An 11,589-nucleotide genomic window follows, 5' to 3' on the forward strand; every position below is an offset into this window, starting at 1 on the left:
CAACAAACCAACAAAAATGTTAGTTTTAAATGTCCTAGTAATTAACTAGCTAATACAAATTTTGATAAAACATTTTTGGATATTTTACATATTTTAGTTCCTCTTAATTACCGTATATTTCGGCGTATAAGTCGACCGGAAGATAAGTCGACCCCCCAATTCTGAGTAAATTTTTATGATTTTAACTAATATCGGGTATATTAGTCGACCTATAAAATGTGAGGCCAACCGTACGCTCAAAATAAGCAGCAGGGTAAAACTTATCATATAAAATAACCTGAATGTTATTACGGTACATATGTTGCTCTACTTACCATAAGAAATACAGGTAATATACTCTGTATACTAACAAATCTGTGTAATATATAAAATATGAATACAGGCAAATATGATTAGAAATGACGAAACGAAAGATACGTTACTCGAGTGTAATGTAAACAAAAAGCGCTAACTAACGCTGCATAACAGCCTACGTATATATGTATGTACAAACGGTCACTCAAGTTAATGTTTTGATTTGGTTGCTAAAATGACGTGCTGGTATTTTATTATGTTGGAATATTCCTTGACCATTGGTTCTTCTATGGCATGAACAGGCTCATTTGAGGGAAAACAAACCTGGAGTTGATTCACCAGATTCAAACTGGGATCCTGATGAAACCGCGAATGATAATTTGTCTGATGAATTGTTTAATTCAAGTGACGATGACTCAAGTACTTTTGAAGGATTTTAAATACATATTTACTATTAAATAAAAATTTTTTTTTATTTTATTTAAAGTGATAAGTAAAGATTTCATACCATAAAATGTTTTTGAACAATACCCCGGTAAATACAAAACTGTTAAGAGTGAACGCATCCTTCTCAGTTACTGTACTACAAATAGCTACGCAATGTTTACACTTGCTGTGCATTGGGGTTTCTTCAAGGTTTTACTTTGCTTTGTTTTAATTTTATTTAAGGTAATGGATGTTCTGAATTTTGGTTTAATTATTATTGTCGTATTACAGTGTGAAATGTTTTTAATACTGGTATTTACATACATAGTTACCTCAACAAGGCTGTCATTGTTATTAGCCAACTTTAAAGCCTGGATTCCTATACCGATATGCCAAAATAATAGATTCACTTTTTGTTACCGGTAGAGAAGTCGACCCCCTAATTTTAGCAGATTTTTTGGGGCTAAAGGGTCGACTTATACGCCGAAATATACAGTATACAATTCCTCTTAATCCGCTCCATTAAAATCTACCAAAAACAAATTTTCTGATACAGCAATTCAATATATATCCAACTCTAATTTAAGTCTACAAGAAGCATCACTGTTAGTGAAGAGGAGAAAGGCAAATTATGACTAATGGATTTCATACCAACACAGAGCTGATACTCACCATTTAATCTCCACTTCTGTTCCCAACCTGCATTCCCATCCTTCAAATGCAAAAATCTACAAAAGAAAAAAAAAAAAAAAAAAAAAAAAAATAATTAGTATAACTAAAAAATATAACATATATACATATAATATATAAGTAATTGCAAAAAAATCTATGAGAAGACATTAATCATGTTGGCAGGACAGGTTCACAGAGAAGACTATTCTCCATGCTTTTCACGCCTGTCATTTCTCTTTCCCAATGTATTCAGGCTGTGATTGATATCTGACCAACACAGGGGAGTTAGGGAGAAAAAAAAAAAAAAAAAAAAAAATATAATATATATATATATATAATATAATTACATATATATATATAAACTAAATAAATATAAGATTAAAAATGAAAACACCAGTCCTAACTTTGAGTACAACTCTTAAAAACCAACTACTAAACATCACTAGGATCTGTGCACAATTCAGTACACCTTTCAAGATATCTAGAGGCCATATTTTATATAAAAAAAATATCCTAGAATTCAAAGAACCAACAATTTCACCAACAAATGATGATTATAGCATATAAACTAACAAAAATAAAAGTTACTTACATCTTTGCTGTCATAAAATCTGGAGCTCCACATGGATGCACACACTCATTCCTATTCAAAGAAATTAGAAATTTTCAATTTCTATTTTTCGTAACTAACCAACCTGCAGTCTAACATAAGGATAATTCTGGTGCCAGTTGGAAACAGGGGAAAAACAATAGTAATTCTATAAGCAAGGAATTGGTCACAAACAAGGTAGGCAACTCCAACACAAAACAACAAATTTTTGTTCTTCCAGGTTTGTGTATCACCAACCTTGTTCGTGGGTTGCCAGAAGCCATCAATTCCTTGAAGTTACAATTACATTTTTTTTTTTTACCACTTTCCAGCTGTTGTCAGATTTATCCTAATGACAAAGTTGTTCTGAATGAACAAATTTCATCAGTTTAAATTGGTCAAAAGCAAAATTACATCCCCCCCCCCCATAGTCAAGCCACAAAACTATTGTTGGTGACCCAGGTTTGGACACCGTACAGTACAAGTAAATTCAGTTATTTGTATTCCTAACTCCCTTCCTAATCTCAAGGAAATGTGGCATAATTTATGAGTACGTAATTCTAAGCCCACATTCTGTGGTAAAGTAGACTATGGCAGTTGTTTTACTTACTGACCAAGAATTTCAAAGTGAACAAGAATTTCAAAGCAACATTATTTGGCAGACTGTAATTTAACTTTGAAGACTACAATGTAAGACATACACAGTTCAAAAGGTAAATAAAAATTGGTTACAACTGACCGGCAAAATATTACCTCAAAGGTAAACTAATCAGAAATGAAAATTTTCAGTGTCTGGATGGGGCAATAGGAGAAATGTAATAAACGGAGATGAAAATAATACATTAACCAAGGAGCCAAAATAAAAAAAAATTGAAATACAGTTCAAAATATATATGATAAATAGACAGTGTTTAACTAGACAAAAGATAGTAGAAATAGAAAGTTTTTTAGACAATGAAAATAAGATATTTTGTTTAACTGAAACTCACCAGAAACTAGACAAGTTAGCATTAAGTAAAGGTATAAATAAAATAGAAAATATGAGGGAGATGAAAGACAAAAAAGGGGGAGGGTTAATGATGCTATATAGAGACAGTGATAGCACAGAGTTAAACAAGGTGGAGACTATTAGCAAAGACCTACTATATGCTAAATGCAAAATATACAATAATACTATCCATATTTTATTGTTATACGTATCAGTAGGAAATACAGAGGAGGATAAAAATAGAGATAAAGCAATAAAACTAGAATGCGAAAACATAATGAAAAACAAACGACCAAGAATCATTACTGATTTTAGGAGATTTCAATGGCCATATAGGTTTCTTAGGCCACCAGAATACACAGAAACGGGGAAATAATATTAGAATGGATGAATGAACATAGGCTAATACTACTTAACGCAGAAGACAGATGCACTGGAGTATACACATGGGAGAGAATGCAGATGAAAAGCGTAATAGATTTTGCTTTAGTCAATGAGAAGTTATACAAAAATTTTGAGGAGATGGTAATTGATGAAGACAAAAAGGAATTTTATATCTCAGACCATAACCTAATTACCATTCACTTAACATTCAAAGGACAGAACAAGAATCTCAACAAGGGGGGGGGTAAATGGGGGGGGAAGTAAAAATACTTCAAAACAGATGAAGACAACTATAAATGACTTTATTAAAAAATTAGAAGAGATCCTAATAGATAAAGACATTGACAGAATCACAGATATGGACTTATCAATAAAGAAGTAGCAGAAGACAAGCTAATGAGAACATACAGGAGAAAGTTGCTAGTAGAGGAGAAAGTAGAAGAGCAACCCTGGTTCAGTGAAGAAATAAGAAAAGGTATCAAGGAAAGGAAGGAGCTGAATAGGAAGAAAAGGAATGAGAGAGATAATGTCGTAAAAGAAAGTCTAGAGAAGAAATATACACAAAAAAAAAGTGCAGATATTAATAAGAGAAAAGATAATATATGAAAAGAAAATAACAGAAGAAATAAAAAGAAACAAAAACAAAGAGCTCTGGGAAAATATTGGTAAGTTAACCCTCTTAAGCCGGAGCCCTAAAAATCAAAACGTCTCCCGTATGCCGGGCCTGGTTTGGAGTGAGCGCGGAAGTGGAAAAAATAATTTTTTCAAAAAATTACAGCGCGCGTACTTTTGAAGATTAAGAGTTCATTTTTGGCTCCTTTTTTTTTCATTGCCTGAAGTTTAGAATGCAACCATCAGAAATGAAAAATAATATCATTATCATATGTAAATAATGCGATATATGGTAGCGAAAAAAAAAATTCATACATAATTGTATTCAAATCACGCTGTGCAGAAAACGGTCAAAGCTAACCAGTTACTTTTTTTTGCGTTGTATTGTACACTAAATTGCGATCATTTTGATATATAATACATTGTAAAACAATAAAATTAACACCGGAAAAATATTATCACAAAATGATGTACGAATTCGTAACGCGCGGACACAAAAAAATATTTTTTTCAAAAATTCACCGTAATTCTAAATAATGTTCTAGAGACTTCCAATTTGTTTCAAAATTAAGACAAATGATTGAATATTACGATACTGTAAGAGTTTTAGATTAGAATTGCAGATTTTGACCATTTCGGACGAGTTAAATTTGACCGAATGTCGAAATTTTAATATATATATTTTTTCATATGCACATATTTCGAAGATGGAAAAAGCTACAACCTGCAATTATTTTTTATTGTATTCTTCATGAATTTGCGCACATTTTGATATATGAAACTCTATAAAAAGGCTAATATGAAAAGGAGCAAATATTAGGATAATGCCATGTACGTATTTCGGAGACTTGCGGCCGCGAATCGGCGCGCGGAGTAAGAAGGTATATTTTTCAAAAATTCACATAAATCACAATTATTGTTTTAGAGACTTCAAATTTGTTTCAAAATGAAGAAACATGACGGAATATTACTAGGCCGTAAGAGTTTTAGCTTACAATTGCGTTTTTCAACTATTTCGGTAGAGTCAAATTTGACCGAACGTGGTTTTTTTTCTATTTATCGTGATTTATATGCAAATATTTCGAAAAAAGAGAAAAGCTACAACCTTCAATCATTTTTAGTTGTATTCTACATGAAATTGCGCACATTTTCATATATAAAACTTTATGAAACAGCTAATTTTAAATGGTGCAAACATTTCGACAATCGCACAAAAAAATTCTGATTTTTTCGGAAGAGTTACCGCGCGAACGTAATTTTTTTTTTTCATAAATTCACCATAAATCAAAAATATTGTGCTAGAGACTTACAAGTCGTTGCAAAATGAAGGTAAATGATTGAATATTACTAGAATATAAGAGTTTTAGCTTACAATTGCGTTTTTCGACCATTTCGGTAGAGTCAAAGCTGACCGAAAGTTGAAATTTTTGCACAACGTTATTTATATGAAAAAAATATTTCAAAACTGATAAAAGCTACAACCATGGGTTGTCTTTTGTTGTATTGTGCATGAAATTGCGCACATTTCCATATATAAACTTTATGTAACGGCAAATTTAAAAGGGTGCAAACATTAGGACAATCGCACGAAAAAATTTATCGGAAGAGTTATCGCACGAACGTAAGGAAAAAGTTTTTTCATAAATTCACCATAAATCGAAATATGTCTAGAGACGTCCAATTTGTTGCAAAATGAAGGCAAATGATTGAATATTACTATAATATAAGAATTTTAGCTTACAATTGCGTTTCTCGACCATTTCTGTAGAGTCAAAGTGACCGAAGGTTGAAATTTTTGCACTTATCGTTATTTATATGAAAATATTTCAAAATTGATAAAAGCTCAATCATGAGTATTTTTTAGTTGTATTGTGCATGAAATTGCGCACATTTTCATATATAATACTTCATGTAAAGGATAATTTAAAATGGTGCAATAATTATGTCAAAGTGACGAAATAATTTCCGAGATGTGCACTGATACTTTTAGTGCGATAAGAAAGAAATTCGCGCTTGCGCGCCTGCCTAGCGATTGTAAACAAAACAACGCCTTGATCCGTGAACTCCCAGCATCCCCAAGGCGCGTGATACAAAAGTTTTCGGCTGGTAGGCCTATAAGTATTTTTCCGCGAATTTTTAAAAAAACTTTTTTGAGCGACGTATGATACGTCCAATCGGCATACGGAGACATTTGACTCGACGTTTAATACGTCCAATCGGCGTTTTAAGATGGGTTAAGAGATAAGCAAAAAGCCAAAAAAAGAAACTATAAACGTATATAATGAACAGGGAAGCAAGCTAAATGAGGCTGAAACAAGGAAGAAATTAGTGAATTATTGGAGAACCATTTACGCAAACACGAAAATAAAATAAAAGGAAATCTGGAACAAAGAGAAAAGGATGGAATATGAAAATGAATTGGCAGCAGATGATGATATCATAAGAATTGGAGACTATAGATTCCCAGAAGTACTAAGAGAACACATGGACCTAGTGATGGAATGCAAAAGGAAGATAATCCCAATGCAAGAGCCTGTGATAACCAAGGAAAAAGTCATAGCTTGCCTAAGTAAGCTCAAAGCTAAAAAAAGCTGCAGGCCCAGATGGAATCAAACCAGAGCTTTACAAAGCTTTAATGAAGAGCAAAACATGTATAGAAGTACTAGTTAGGTGTTACAACAAAGAACTAGAAATCAAAGAAAAGCATGAATCTTGGAAGCAATCTAGAACAAAAATGATAGAAAGAAAAGGAAACCAAGGGCTAAGGATTTAAGGCCTATAGCTTTATTAAATATATCATACAAAGTATTCATGATGCTGATAAAAAACGAAATAGAAGCACACCTCAGACTGAATGAACAAGATCACGAATGCCAAGCAGGATTTACAGGAGGGAGTAGGATAGAAGATAACATTCTTACACTACAATATGGTGTAGAAGAGAGCTACAGGAATAGAAAAACCATTAATAGTAATAGCTATCGATTACAGTAAAGACATTTGACTCGGTAAAACGAGAAGTCATGATTGAAGTTATGAAACAGTTCAAAATACATCCAAAAATCATAGAGGCAGTAGTTAACATATATGAAGGGGATAGCACAATAATAGACCTAGGGAGGAGTAGAACCGGAAATGGGAATTACAAGTGGGATTAGGCAAGGTTGCACAGGCTCTACTTCACTTTCAAACTAATGACATATTTAAGAATTAAAAAAATGGATGGAGGAAGGGAACAGGATTTTGAAAATGAAACTAGTAAAGATAGGGACACTTTTCTTCGCCGACGATGGATTAGTTCTAGCAAGTAATATAGAAGACGCAAGAATAAACAAAGATTTTAATAGATATAGGGAACAAATGTGGGCTAGAAATAAATAAAGAGAAAAACAGCATCATTATTTTCAACATGAAAGATAAACCAGAGCTAGAGAACATAAAGGTGAGGGAGAACATTACATATTTAGGAATAAAGATAAATGACTCTTAGAAATCTGTTTAAGCTACAGAAAAAAGAAATGTTGAATAAAGCACAGAAGTTAGCCAACCTAACCTACTCCGTGATAGAAAAAAAGCTGCAACAAAGTTCTAATAGGGAAAACATTCTGGAAAAACATAGCTCTACCATCAATCTTATACGGAACCAATGTGGTTAATCTAACAGACGCAGAAATAGAAAAATTACAAAGAATAGAGAATGGGGTATATAGGAAAATATTAGGGGCATGTAGAAGTACAGTAGTAGCCATAACATTAAGGGGGGAGATAGGAGCTTCTTCAATGAAAAGTAGAATTATGAATGGGAAGATAAGCTATGTAAATAATACTTTAAATGGACGGAAAGAGATACTGAAGAAAATAATTACAGATATGCAAGAAAAGGAAAGAAAATGGTGGAAAACTGTGGAAAAGTACATGCATGAAGTTAAAATAAATTTAAGAAAATTAGAATGATGCAGTAGAAGACATATTTCATTTCCTTTTATATTGTGATACATATACAGAGGAACGGGTTAAAGCAATAGGGCTACAACAACCCTATGAAGAGAAGGAAAGTGACGTAGTGGGAAAATTTCTATTTTCAGGTAACAACGAAATAAGAAAAGAAACCATATACTTGATGTGGGAAAAAAAAAAAAAAAAAAAAAAAAAAAAAAAAAAAAAAGGAGAAAAAAAGGAGAGCTAAACAAATAAAAAAAAAAAAATACCCAAGACTAAGAGGCGCCGTTGCAAAGGCATTGCCTCGACCCATAACTACTACTACTGTAATAAGTAAAATAAAGGAAACCGTAGACTGCCAGTCTACTTCGACTGCACAATCTTCAAAGTTTTGGTTCGGGGCCAAGAAACTAACAACCCGCCATATTTTAATTCTGGTAGGGGTGTGGGATACATAACAACCAGGGAGTGTAACATTTAGGTTATGATACTAACCTAACCAACCTAACAGAACGTGTTACCCGACTGGGGCCGTACACCCCCTTAAAGGCAAGCTTGGAACTGTATTAAGTAGGGAGTCTTGTGTCTGAAACAAAAGTTCCCATATAACACGGAGCATGCGCATAGGATTCGGAGTCGTAATAGTAATAGGTGGATTTTGGCTACGCAATGGCTCCCCATTACCAGTTTATTTATCGCTATATTTCAGCTAGGACTTTGTTTCAAATGTGATAAGAAATAACAGCAGGTGTTTTACCCCACCCATAAGTTGTAAGGCATAATCCTCCCAAGTGTTTTACCAGACCCAACACTAAAAGTCAACTGCCAGTCTAGTTCGGTACGGTATATGGGCTTACATCTACCAATCTATGAAATAAAGTGTGCATAGTAAGCATTATACTGAAGCAAAATTGTTGGCAGGACAGGTTCACAGAGAAGGCTTTCTCCATGCGTTTTACGCCTGCCTTTTTCTCTTTCCCCTTGTATTCAGGCTGTGATTGGCATTTGACCAACACAGGGGAGTTGGGGAACTTTCAAATGCTTAATAGGCAATTTTTTAAGAGTACCTGAATGTAAGCCAGTATTTTAAAAATTGAATATAATTCACAATTTCCACTTAACCCCAAAGTAAAATGACTATGAATAACAAATTAAAACATAAAATTAAATACTTGACTATTACATCCCCAAATTGCTTTATGGCCCCCACCCTCGGGGGACAGTCAGAAATCAACACATTACTTACATGATCTCTGCTGCCTCCTTCACAAAATGTGGAGTCACATGGTGAATGATTCATACCTGTTAAAATAAAATAATAATCCATCAAACAACTGATCTTCAATCTCAACACTAAGGCAAATTATTCTAAATACTCAGACTGCTTTGTGCAATTTGTCACCAGGTTCTGCAATCCACAACAAATGGGTTCTACCATTGCTGGCTTTTGCTGTGTAATGATTCCAGAACTCTGACTTTAAGATTCATCAGGAATAAATTTGACTTCCATCATAATGTGAAGTTGAACAAATAAATCTAATTTCATTGGCAAACTGCATTCAAGTGTTGAAATCCAAAACTTTTGCAAAAATAAAATTCTGTGAAACCTTTTGGTTTTTCAAATCAATTTTGCAACACTAACCTGTCAGAAATCACCAGTGTCAGATCTCATTCTCTATGTAGTCCTGGAACAAAACACAATTATTAAAATACTTCAAAATTAAACCAAAAATCACATACTATAAAACTTTTCAGAAATTTAATGCAGCTCTAAACTGGTTTCATGTTAATCAAACGGTAATTCGTTATCATCATAAATTTTGAGTCCTGTTGAAGCAGTACCTTAATTTTTGCCAACCATAAAAACTTACTGACCTAATTTGCAGGCATTAGAACTCATCCTTATGTTGAGTCCTCTGGTCTGTTCCATCTATGAATTGTTTGAAATCCCGTAAAACTGGAACATCTGAAATTAGAAGTCATTTCCAATCATAATTTGGGTACTCTAAATCTAATCAAAATGCCACAAATGAAGAATTATACAACCTAGTCACTTGACAAAACTGTTAAATGTTTACCACAGCCATCAATACAATGTTTAACTTAATTATCTAATAAAATAACCAGATTGCCGACTGCCTGCATGTTTCTTTGCTCGTTTGTATGGTGCTTTTAAGTTGCATGGAACCAGTGGTTATTCAGCAACAGGACCAATGGCTGTGTGTGACTACCGAACCACGTCGAGAGAGAACTTCTACGCTAATACCATACCAACCACGGCACTGAGGTAATACTGCCTGCATTGTGGATTTTTAAAAATAAATGTAAGAATCAATCTAGAGAGTTGACAAGAGTCAACCCTGCTGGTTATGATTCAAATTACTCTTCCATTCATGCAAAGACAATAACACAGGTGTGTAACTGCTGATTATGAATGGTAAGCCTACAACTACCCAATTCAATCTCCTGAACTCTTAAGAGTAAAATTTTGTGCCCTTATCTGCACTAACCTTCAGCTATGTTAACTTTTCCTTTCCAAAGATTTCACATTCTCAAAAGTCCTCTCAGGATAACCAATTCCCAAAACGTGTAAGTGCCCTAAGATCAGGTCATGGTCTGTAAACATTTTTTATATGCACAACACTTAAGCCAACCTGTTCCCCATGCTATTATATCTTGTATTGAAAATCTTTATAATTTTGTAGATAAGACTGAAAATAATTCTAATTTGCCAGGTTGGACAAATAGTTAATACAGACTTTTGACCTAGCGCAGGGAACTACATGACAAGACCTGCCGAGAGTGGTGGCAAAGGCTATGAGGGATAATTCCACAATCCTGACTAAACGTATACTCATCAACTGACTGTCACCCTCTATGCAGGTTTGTTAATTTCTCACGCAAATTAACAAGTCTTGCTTCACTCTCTTCTACACACTCTTGCATTGACATGCATGTTTTTTTTATGTTCAGTGATCAATCACACTAAAAATCATATAGGTATCTCTTCTGTCCATGATAATACATACATTTACAAACTTCCAATGGGGAGCCATGGCATCATCCTGCAGAAAGAAAGTGTGGTGTTAATAAAAGTTTTAAAAAAACAAAGTAAATATGAAGATATAACTTCAGTCCTGTTGAGCTTGTATTTACCCATCACAGATTTATGGAAGAATATTTGATCATCATTTGCCATTAACAATGGTGATATGCTATGCTATTATGTGATATCTATCATGCAACAGTAGGTCTGTACATTAAGAAAAATTTTAACAATTATGCAACAGTAGTTCTGCACATAAAGAATAATTAATCATATCAAGTATTGTACTTAAATCTTAGTCCATTACAAATTATTCAATGATTCATCCAACATACGAGTACATTAATTTTAAAAATCTACAAAAAAAGATACTTGCCTACCTGGACTTCCATTTAATCCAACATCATTCCTAGAATGATTTCTGCAATAAAAAAAAAATTAAATCACAAAACAGAAATAAGGATGCACACTACTGTTTTATTACACAACTTCAGAAACGAGGAATTGTGTCTACACGATATTTCAAGACAGAGTATTTCATCACTAGACTTTTGTTCAAGAATCAATATGGACTTCCAAAACCATATTTTGGCTTTAAGTCAGATCCAAGTTCATTCACATTGAAACCTGCTCTTTCCA

General features: G+C 33.4%; 1 long non-coding RNA gene across 8 annotated transcripts in view; it reads right to left on the reverse strand.

The window, feature by feature from the left end:
* Positions 1-11,354, reverse strand: part of LOC135214821 (uncharacterized) — a 20,532-nt gene extending 9,178 nt beyond the window's left edge. For 7 of the 8 annotated variants that reach the window (XR_010314484.1, XR_010314482.1, XR_010314481.1 and 4 more), the window contains exons 1-7: positions 11,331-11,354; positions 10,934-10,969; positions 9,780-9,870; positions 9,547-9,589; positions 9,151-9,206; positions 1,985-2,035; positions 1,393-1,448 (exon numbers count right to left, since the gene is read on the reverse strand). This is a non-coding gene — a long non-coding RNA (uncharacterized LOC135214821). Of the gene's footprint in view, positions 1-1,392; positions 1,449-1,984; positions 2,036-9,150; positions 9,207-9,546; positions 9,590-9,779; positions 9,871-10,933; positions 10,970-11,326 lie in introns of all 8 variants that reach the window. The other variant, XR_010314479.1, reaches the window with a different exon arrangement.
* Between the last annotated feature and the right edge of the window lie 235 nt (positions 11,355-11,589).

This window comes from Macrobrachium nipponense, chromosome 46, assembly GCF_015104395.2.
Source record: "Macrobrachium nipponense isolate FS-2020 chromosome 46, ASM1510439v2, whole genome shotgun sequence".
In the NCBI taxonomy this organism is placed as follows: Eukaryota; Metazoa; Arthropoda; class Malacostraca; order Decapoda; family Palaemonidae; genus Macrobrachium; species Macrobrachium nipponense.